The sequence below is a fragment of the Camelus dromedarius genome, chromosome 19 (genome assembly GCF_036321535.1).
Source record: "Camelus dromedarius isolate mCamDro1 chromosome 19, mCamDro1.pat, whole genome shotgun sequence".
Classification (NCBI taxonomy): domain Eukaryota; kingdom Metazoa; phylum Chordata; class Mammalia; order Artiodactyla; family Camelidae; genus Camelus; species Camelus dromedarius.
Window position 1 is genome coordinate 39,624,622 of NC_087454.1, and position 8,055 is coordinate 39,632,676.

At 34.8% G+C, this 8,055-nt stretch overlaps 1 pseudogene; it reads right to left on the reverse strand.

Annotated features, from left to right (window-relative positions):
* Positions 1–3,061: 3,061 nt before the first annotated feature.
* Positions 3,062–5,273, reverse strand: LOC116156278 (60 kDa heat shock protein, mitochondrial-like; annotated as a pseudogene).
* Between the last annotated feature and the right edge of the window lie 2,782 nt (positions 5,274–8,055).

Genomic DNA, 8,055 nt, shown 5'->3' on the forward strand with positions numbered 1-8,055 from the left:
TTTCTAATATAAAACAGCCGTCAATAGTACTGATTTCCTGTGTATGAACCATTTTTCTCTTGCTGCACTTAAAATTTTCACTTTTGGCTTTCAACAGTTTGACCATAAATTTCTAGGTGTGGATTCTTTGTATTTATCCTGTTTAGAATTTATCAAGCTTCTTGGATATGCAGACTAATGTTTTTCATAAAATTTGGGAAATTTTAATCATTTTTATCACATTATTTTTCTACTCCTTTTTTCCCAGTCCTCTCAGATGCCTGTCACACATATTTTGGTACATCTGGTATTTTCTAAAAGTTCTCTGAAGCTCTATTTATTCTTCAGTCTTTAAAAGATGTTTTTTTCCTTCACATTGGATCATTTATTGCTAGTTAAAATTGTAATGTATCAGACCATGTAGAGTTGGTCCAGGTATAAAAAAATAAGTCAACAGGATAAAGTAGAGTGGAAAAATAAATTGACACTGGATATACGACCGAAGTCACACTCCTGTTTAATGGAGAAAGGATGGACTAGTCGATAAACTGTTTCTCAAAAATTACTTAACTGGACAAAAGGGAATGTAAACTAAATTCCACATTAAAATCAGCATTAGATGGATTAAAATGTTTAATACGTAAGTTAAAAGTTGAAAAGCTTTAGAAGCATTCATATAAGAATAACTTTATGACCTCACTGGAGAGATGGCTTCTTAAATAAGACATCATGGGAAAATAATATATTTGATATCTTTATATAAAAATCGTCTTTATCAAAAAGTGTGATAGAACATGTTACAGACAGAAAACATGTTTGAGTGCATGTAACCAACAATTAATATCCAAAACATAAGAAGGTATTTTATATAATTCAATAAAAAACAATAAAAGTAAAATAAAAATCAATACACTAATTATATAACATTATTTTCAATTACACTAGTAATCAGCAAAACCTCAAAATTATGCATTATCATTCTATTATTGTGACCAAAAATAAACACACTTATATAAACACACATACAAGCAACAAACATCACACACACACACACAAAAAAACATTTAACAGTATCACATGCAGTCATGGATATAGAATATTAGAATCCATAATCCACTAATATTGAAATGTAAATTGTCAAAACTACTTTGAAGAACTATTTGGCAATATTTAACAAAGCTGAATATACTCATACCTTCAAATTTCCACTACCAAAGGTTTAAGATATTATAGATTATACATGAGTATAAGACATTACAATAATGTTATAGTGGGATTAAAACACAGTGGAAGGAGGAAAACTGGAAATATTGAATGTAAACAAGTCTCTTGAATAGCAAAAAGAGAGGTGTGTTCAAAATACATTTTTTAGATTGGACTGAAATAACCTCATGCATATGTGCTGAGTGGAATGATGCACTGACATGTATGGGATTCAAACGCTGGTGGCTAGGTAGATATGAAGGTGAATGTCAATGGAAAGTTTATGGAAATAAAGTGTTTTACAAGCTTATTGTGTATCTTTATGGAAATAAAGATAATCTCTCCTCTTGGATTCTAATTTCCATCTCTGCAATCCTTCAGACAAAGTAAAAGACCTATTTCCTCAAGCAATGTCTCTATAATAAATGATCATGACAATAACATTCATATAGAGTATCTGACCTTTAATTATTTGACAAGACCTGTCCTTGCTAAGGCGTGGAGAATCAGACTGAGAGAGGCTAAGAGATTCACTGAAGATAAAGTAGCTAGGAACACAAATGTAAAATGTAAACCAATGACGACTGACTCCAGAATTCAACTTAGCCAACTTCAATAACTTAACCCTGTCAAACTGCCCATCTGACTATATACATACCAGTTCTTTAACTTGCAACTACTGCTTAAGCGTTTTCCATATTTTCTTATACACATGCTTTTTATACTGTGGATTTTTCGACCATAACAAAACTCTGAGATAGCAAGCTTCTAGATACACTTTTCCAGTTGCCTGGCAATATGCTGCTTGACAATAAGGCAATGAGAAGTCTGAGCTGAGATATCCTTCACTATTTTACATTTCTTGATCCATCCTTGTCGACTTATTCTGCTTCTTTTATCTTTCTAGTTATATGAGCCAAAAGTATTTTTTTCTTTAAAATAATCTGAGTTCACAAAAAGAGACCAGAATAATCCAATTCCCAACCTTCAGTCAGATTCAGTCTTTCCCTTCCTTATGTTCTCATTATAGTTTCTTCAGATATAGCATTTAGTAAACTATCATTAAACTTTTCTGTATACATTTCTTATTTTCTCAAGCTGGAAGGTAAAGACTATATCTTCTTTAACTCTGGAGTACTGCTTTCCCTGATATTATGCTTCCAAAATAGTTATTGTAGGAAAAATTATAATATACTAAAATTAAAAAGAATAAAGACTTGTGGCAGAAATGTGGACCTTCAGTCAAAAGAAACTGAATTCTTCTATAATTGATAACATTGTATTTTAATTTTTCCACTGGCATAATAGGGATTAAATGGCCCTAAGGCATTAAAAGTATTAAAATGGTTAATGTAGAGTTTCACATTTTTAGTATATGTAGATTAATTGTACTGAAGATTGTGTATATGTAGCTTCTCCATTTCTTCATGAAGTTTTCTGTCTAAATATGAGAAAAAGAAGACTTCCATATTTCACATTAGTAATCGATATGAGCAACATATTTGCTAGAAACAATTACCATACATAGAAATAATTTACCAGTTTTTTACCTACCAAAATATATTGTAAATATTTCCATGTTGTCCATAATTTTAATTATCAGGAATACTTACTTCATTTCCTAATAAAAGTCACATTTATTGTAGAAATATTTATGGTTATGCCAAAATTTAGTATGATTTTTTTGTCACAAATAAAACTAATTTTATCTTTTTAACTTTAAACAAATCTTTATTACAGAAAGGTTGTCACATAATTAACTATTTCTCTGCATTGTACACAATCATTTTTATTCCCCACAGTAAGACTGCTTCCTAACTTTCTATCTGATGTTGACAGGTACTAAAATTCTAGTTTTAACAGAATAGTAATAAAAATTCCTCAGTGATTTAGGTTGAAGGCATTTCACTGGGACATGGCTCTTGCACTGTTACTGGGAATGTACAAATGTCTTTTTACTCTTTTGTCTTTCACATACAAAAAACAAGATAAATTATCTGTAGGCATGGGCAGTGGCAGCAGTAAACCATTATATGTTTTCCACTGAAACTAGTAACTGATGGTTATAGTTATTTCCTTATACAATAAGCCACCTTTTCTTCCTTCATTTCCTTCAACTGACTTCTCTGAAGTTATTGGTGAGGAACGCTGCCTTGAGCTTCCTTCACAATTCAGTAACAATGGTTAAGCACCATTTCAGAAATATAACATGCTACCTCCCATACCAACTCCCGTTCCATCATTCTACCCATTAGAGGGTCCTTCTCTTTAGAACTTCCTGTGACTACATCTTCTGCTATAATTAACCAGGAGGCCTCTCCAGCATCATCCAATAAAGTACTTCTTACAACCTTCATTGGATCTTTGATTCCTTTATCATCAAATTCATATAATCTACAAGCGTACTGCTGTAACCAACTCCTGAGGAGCTTTGCCTAATTTTCTCAGCTATCACTGATCCTTCAACATCTGAATTCTTAGTAATGGTCATTGCAGGAATTTTGAGTGTTCTTTTAATAATTTCCATATCAATTTTTGATCTGCCTTAGCTGGAGTTATTGAGTCCAAGGCTGGAATGCACTGAAGCATAGCACAAACACCTTCCAGAACAATGCGTTCCTCAACAGCAGCTCACATAACACTGAGAGCACCTGTAACTCTTTTTATTCACTTCAATGCCATCTGTCTCAACCAACTTTCAGCAAAATTACTCCACCTGAGTTCTGTCAGATGATCATTTCACTTTATCTTTTCATATTTACTGGTTGTAATATATAATAGCTCAATGATCTCTTAAATATGTTTTGCAGTTTGAACTTTGTCACCTTTTTCTTTCAAGAGCATGGCATCATCTTTGGTCACAATGACCTCCCCAACTTCTCCTAAGTCTAGAGGCTTAACAACTTCAAGATTTAGAGTCAATCCTTCTTTTTCAAACACAGCACTATCAGAATAATAGCTAAGATTTTAATATGCTTCTTTCTATTTAATATGCTTCTTGGTCACCAAAACCAAGAGCTTTAACTGCTATAACTTGAAGACCAACTTTTAGCCTACTCAAAACAAGTGTATCTAGACATTCCCCATCAACATCTTTAGCAATTATGATCAAGGGCTTACAGTGAGCATAGGCAAGTTAAGAACAGATATAATAAACTGAATAGAAGAAATTTTCTTTCATTCAACAAAGCATAGGCATCTTGTAATTCACATTTCTGACATTTTGATGTATCAATACAGTATAGAGAAATATAACCTCAATAAAATTCATGCCCTCAGTAATTTCTAATTCATCATTAAATGTTTTTCCATTCCTTACTGTGATGACACTCTTTCTTCTAACCTTTTTTATTGCATCAGATATGATGTAGCATTTGTCTCCATTTGCAAAACTCCCAACAATGTGAGCAATTTCTTCAAGGGTTGCCACAGGTTTAGACTACCTCCCAAGTTCAGCAATTACAACATCACCAGATTCCATCACACATCTCCTGATTTTCACTAGATTAGCATCTTGGTTAATCTTCTAAAAGCCTTCTTTGGCAATAAAACTTGCCAGCATAGCAGCAGTAGCATATCATTCCCATCCTCTTCATTTATGCTGTTGGCAACATCTTAAACAAGTTTAGTGCTAATATTTTTGTATTTATCTTTTAAATCAGTGGATTTTGCAATGGTCACATCATCTCTTGTTATTTTGGGACTTCCCAAGCTCTGTTCAACAATCACTGCATTTCCCTTTGGCCCACAGTAACAGCTACAGCATCAGCTAAAAGGTGTACAGCGTGAAGCATTAAGAATAGAAATCTGCAACCAAGTTTACACATTTGGCATAAGTCTAAGTGTGATGAGAAGCCAGTGCCTTGGACATTGGTTTTATCTGGGGAAGGACTGTCAGTAATTGAAGCATTTCTGCCAGGCAGCAGCAGGGCATCTGTGGTGAGTGAGGAAAAACTAAATTCCTTTCCCTTGTTATTCATTTAATCATGAGGTAACCAAATTTAAATTTGAACACACTTGAATGGAATGCCTAAAGGGGTAAAATTCATCTCACATTTATGTTACAGAAACTACTTCATGCTCTTAGAACAGATACATTTGAACACAATTTTCTATTAAGTAAAACAGAATCAAAATTTGTAGTTGCAAATTAAGAACTCCTGAAGCCTACAAATAAAATGTGAAAGTTATATTTTAGGTATTATATCTGACTTATCAAGCAGTCAATTTTTTATCTACTCTAAGTTCTCTGAGAACTGAGTTGAAATTGACTTAATTTAAAAATAGAGCAAAGAGCCTTCTGCATATTCAAAACTTAAGACATAAACTCACTCAAATAAAATTTGTTAAATTCACTAATCAAAGAGTTCCTCAGGCCTTAACCCAGACTAATGCTTTTGAGTGACTGAGCAATATCCTTGTTCAACAGCCTTAAGAGGGCCTTTGCATTTTTTATCAAACAATATATTGCAATTAACAATTAATTTTGCTTCAATAAGCTTTATTTCCCATGGAAGAAAAACATGCGATATGTTTTCCAACAAATGCTGTTAAGAAGTTTATTAATTTAAAAAGGCTTTGGAATGAGGGCATGGCCAAAATAGCAAAGTAGGGAGACCCAGAGCTCATTTCCTTCTATGGGCACATCAATATGACAACTATTTGCAGAGTGACTGTTGATGAGAAGGACTTGAAAACTAGCAGAAAACATTTTCCACAACTAAATTTATAAATAAAGAACCACAATGAGACAAGAAGGAAGGGCAGAGAAGTGCTATAGTCAAGACTCACATCCCTGGGTAGGAGACCCACAAAGGGGAGGATAATCACAACTGCAGAGGTTCTCCCCAAGAAGCATGGGGTCCAAGGCTCCCTGCTGCAGGAACCTGAACCGGGAAGATGAGCCAGCAGAACATTTGGCTTTGAAGGCCACTGGGGCTTGTGTAAAGGCTTCTACAGAAGGCTGTAGAAAACAGAAACTTCAGACTTAAAGGGCTCAGGAAAAGTCTCACATGCTCCAAGACCCAGCACAGAAGAAGTAATTTAAAAGGACACTGGGTCAGACCCATCTGCTGATGTTGGAGAGCCTCCCAGAGAAGTAGGATGCAAAAGAGAACCCCTGGGACACAGATGCTGGTAGAAGCCATTTTGGGGAGCTTGTTCTACCAAGAGGACACTCATGCTGCCAAGTTCCACTATGGTGTTAGCAGTAGGGGCTTATCAACACACCAGCCAGTCAGCTCCAGTCCTAGGACATTTTAGGTAAAGCAGCCATTCATGTGTGGGCCTAGTCCCTACCCACAAGCAGGCTGGCACCAGGACCCCAGAACCTGACAAGCAGTGCCCCATGACGCAGCCCCATCTACCTGCATGCTGCAGACAACTTGATGAAAGGACAGTTCCCGCTACCAGCATACAGCAGTCAACTCTGTAACAGAAGGGCTCATGCAGCCCACATATGGAGCATCGCTTGAGCATAAAGCTCCTGTGACCAGACGGGAGCATGCTGGGGCCCACAGGATGTCTCCTGCATAAGGCTACTTCTCCAAGATCAAGAAACATAACTGACCTACCTAATCTGTAGAAATAAAAACAGGTATCAGGCAAATGAGGTGACTGAAGAACATTTTCACAAGGAACACAGTAAGACTCCTGAAAAAGAGCTAAGTGAAGGTAGAGATAAGCAGTCTACCCAATAAGGAATTCAAGTTATTGATTATAAAGTTGCTCAGTGAGCTCAGGAGAAAAATGGATGAACACACTGAGTTTAACAAAGAGATAGAAAATATAAAAAAGAACCAAACAGAGCTGAAAACTACAAAAACTGAAATAAAAAAAATGCACTGTAACAAATCAATAGCAGACTACAAGATACAGAAGAGTAGATCAGCAAACTAGAAGACAGAGTAGTGGAAGTCACCTAAGCAGACTGAATTCATATCAAGTATCTTTTCAGATCACAAGAGTATGAGACCATAAACCAACTACAAGAAAAAAAAAAAACCTGCAAAAAGCACAAACATGTGCAGGCTAAACAATATGCCACAATATGCTACTAAACAACCAATGGGTCACTGAAGAAATCAAAGAAGAAATGAAAAAAAAATGCTTGGAGACAAATGAAAATAAAAACACAATGATCCACAGTCTGTGGGATGCAACAAAAGCAGTTCCAAGAGGGAACTATATAGATATATGAGCTTGCCTCCAGAAACAAGAAAAATTTTCAACAACCTAACTATACACCTGAAGGAACTAGAAAATGAAGAATAATCAAAACCTAAAGTTAGTAGAAGGAAAGAAATAATAAAAATCAGAACAGAAGTAAATGAAATAGAGACTAAACAGGCAGTAGTAAAGATCAATGAAAGTAAGAGATGGTTCTTTGAAAAATGAACAAAATTGATAAACCTTTGGCAGACTCATCACGATAAAAAGAGAGAGGGCCCAAAGAAATAAAATCAGAAATAAAATACAAAGGATTAGATGAGATTACTACAATTATATGTCAATAAAATGAACAACCTGGCAGAAATGAGTAAGTCCCTAGAAACATAAAATCTCCCACATCTGAAATCAGAAAGAAATATGAACAGACCATTTACAAATAATGAAATTGAATCAGTAATAACAAACAAAAAAACAAACAGAAAAATCTCCCAATAAACAAAAGCCCAGGACTGAAAGGATCAGATACCTTTATAGTAAATTCTACCAAAAACACAAAGGAGAGTTAACACGTAGCCTTCTAAAACCATTTCAAAAAAACTGAAGAGGAAGAAACACTTGCAAACTCATTTTACAAGGCCAGCATCACCCTAATCCCAAAACCAAACACACCACACACAGAAAAGAAAATTACAGACAAATATC